Here is a 3,573-nt window from a genome sequence, read left to right on the forward strand (position 1 = left end):
ATCAGATTATCTCTCTCTCTCTCTCTCTCTCTCTCTGACATGTGCTCGTAATTACTCCAGATTAAAGTTTCACTTTTAATCTGAAACCGTTTATGTTGAACCATTTCTCACAATGATACCCATTCCTTGTTTTACACGTCTGGCATTCAGAGAACATAACCGGGCGTCGTTTCCAAAGACTCTATCCTACATTATAATTTCCCTTCGAGCCACAACTTCTGCACGAGAATAGAACAAGTTTTATGGTGTTTGCGGAATACTTAAAACCCGTGTTTGTCGTTCTTTTTAGTATGGTGTCAAGCGTGTAAATTTTATGATACGTCGTCGTCACGAGTAATAAAAGGCCGAGTAGTTTTTGGACTTTCACGCCAGGTGCTCGTTACTCATTGTGGCATTGGAGGGAGAGTCGGTGATTGTTGTTAATGTGCATCTTTCAAAAACCTCTTTATTAAAAGGTACCATTGGGCTTGCACAGACGCACGCAGTTTTACACGTATATCGCGTGATAACAAGTTCGTACTCTTTATTCATATTGACTAACAACTGCAGCAGGTGGCGCTACCTAAAGCGTTGGTGCAATACAGCTGTGCTTGCAACTGTTTCTGGCATAGTGTGTGTCCTTGCTGCTTCAGCTGTTCCCGTCAAATAGATGAAGATGCCCTTTTCCTTCAGTCGCATTTAAGGGTACTGTGGCCGGGTGGAAAACTGAAGCGCTGAAGAGAAGTTGGTGTTTCTATATTTCTTTATTATATAAAGGCTTATGTTGTCTCTATAGGTTGGATATGAACAGATCATTTTCCCCGGTAACCTCGGCAAGAGGGATATTTAAATAATGCATAACGCCTATGTGCACTGGTGCTTACTGTTTAAAATGTGTTAAATTTCTACTTTTTAAACAGTACATAGCGTTTTTAATAGTGTTTTTAGTGTCATTATCGCTATTGTAATAGTATGAAATTTCATTGTATTTCATTATATATATATTGTAACATAAAAAAAATCTCTCTCTACGGTAAGGATTTACGAGGAGAATATATCAGGAAACAGTGACAACCCACTATAACTTAAAATGTACTTTAATAACAATTAGTAAGGAAATTAAAGTCACAAACAGAACATTAAACAAATTCCGGACGCATTGCACAAAAGCAAAGACTCGCCATACAGCACTTCATCAAGACTACTCATCACTAATCACTGCATTTTACAGTATAATACCCAAGTCACAAAGCTTTACATCAACACAACATATAATTCACTGTAACATCAAAAAGTTAGTGGCAACCAACGTTACATCACAGAAAACGTCCAAAATGGATAAACATACATTACCATATATTCCTCAAAACTTGATACACTATTATAATCACTTGTTTGTTTCAGCTCCAACGAAAATCGTCGTTTTGGGCCTTTATATACCAGACTCACGCTAGACATCCATGGACCAAATATCATTGTTTCGGTACATTATCCTTGGCGACTACCGCCTACGCCAAGCGCTACTGCCATCTGTTGTCTAGTGTACACACTTTTTTTCTATGCAAATATCAATTTTCAACCTTTTCTGCAATTTTACATTCAATAAATCAATATTCCTTTACATTCCCCCCTTTTAACTCAGCGGCTCTCTCCTCAGTCCATTCTGAATTTTCACTCTTACAGTCTTAAACATTAGCTACTTCCATTTAGCAACTGTCGGAGACTGCCACGTCGTTGGTAACAAGCACTTTCCTTTCGATAGTCTGTACACATTCTTGCACTTCCGTCAGGTTTGTCGACTAGAATACATGGGCTAGCCCATTCACTATGGCTTTCCTCTGCTAGTCCGTGTTTCAGTAAATAAGCAACTTCGGTCTTTAACTGTTGTTGTTGCCTCGGCGACATTCTGTATGGACGCTGACTTATTGGAGTCTCTTCTCTCAACCTGATTTTATGTTGTACTCCTTTTATCCTTTTAGGATGGTCTGAAAATAGATCTGAAAAGTTTTGAATTAGCAACTTTAAAATCATGCTGCTGTTCATTCAGATAAATGAATACATAACTTCCTAAATTTTTCATCATCACTCAAATAATCTGTATTTTTTAATCTAAGTTCAATTTCTTCTTCAACGTCTTTTTCATCATCCTCTTTTGCAATTGACAACACTCCACTGGATTCGTTATACTTCTTTAATTTGTTAATATGGAAAGTTTTAACTTTCCTCCGTCCTGTAGGAAATTGAATTCGATAATTAACATCACTTACTTTTTCCTTCACCGTGCAAGGTCCTATATACTTCTGGTTAAAAACCTTACCAGCTGTAGGGAGATACACTAGAACTTATCTCCTATGTCGAGTTCACGTTTTGCAGCCTTTTTTGTCGTAATTTCTTTTCATCTCTTCTTAGTACTACTTTAAGATTCTCATGTGCTACTTTCCATATTTCTTTATTTTTTCCTTCATTTCTTGTAACGTGCTAGAATCCTTCTCATCTGAAATCAACTGATTCTTTATCACCTCCATGGGTGACCTTACCTGATGGACATATACTAACTGAAAAGGAGAATAACCCAACGATGAATGTACGCTATCACGAACGGCAAATAGCAACATTGGTATGTAGACATCCCATTCCTTTTCATTTTCACAACAGTACGTGCGAAGCATGGTTTTGAAGGTTCGATGAAATCGTTTCGACCACTCCTTGGCTCTGTGGGTGATAAGGAGACGATAAGCAATGCTTAATATTCTGACAGGCTAAAAATGAGGTAAACTTTCTAGACGTAAAGTTGGTTCCTTGGTCGGTTTGAACTTCTTTTAGCAAACCTACCAGCGAGAAGAACTTGTTAAGCGCTTCAATTATCTTATCAGCACTCACTGTTCTTAAAGGAATAGCCTCTGGAAAATCTGGTAGCACTACACATAATTGTCAGCAAATACTCGTTACCTTTGCTAGACCTAGGCAGAGGTCCTACACAATCCAAAACCAGTTTCTCAAAGGGTTCTCCTGGAACTTCAATGGGTTGCAATGGCATCACCTTAGGGGTCATGTTGAGCGTTACCTACTTTTGACATAAATCACAATTTTTTACAATATTCACTACAATCTTCCGCATCTTAGGCCAAAAAAATACCTTAATAATTTCTCATAAGTTTTTGTTTGTTTATACCTAAATGACCAGAATAACTACAGTCATGAGCAATACCTAGAACAAAATTCCTATAACTACTTGGAATAACCACTTGTTCTACAACATCATTAACATTTTCTACTCGTGAACTTCCTCATTAGGATTCCATCCTTTAAAAAGTAACACTTGCCTTCCTTCTCGATATCATTTATATCAACAAGGGCATTATCTCTTATTACCTTCAAATTATCATCTTCAATTTGAGATTTAACAAATTCTTCCTTATTAACTTTCAGCATTCGCAAAGGAGTACTGACTTTTACTTACTTGTAGTGTTTCCGGACTATCTTTAAACAAGTTTTGTAAATCCAAACCGTCGTCATCATTTACCTTTCCTTCGGCACTCTTACTTCTTGTAGTAACTGCACAAGCAGGAAATAAGTTTGGAAATTTACATTCAA

Source organism: Macrobrachium nipponense, chromosome 28 (genome assembly GCF_015104395.2).
Source record: "Macrobrachium nipponense isolate FS-2020 chromosome 28, ASM1510439v2, whole genome shotgun sequence".
In the NCBI taxonomy this organism is placed as follows: Eukaryota; Metazoa; Arthropoda; class Malacostraca; order Decapoda; family Palaemonidae; genus Macrobrachium; species Macrobrachium nipponense.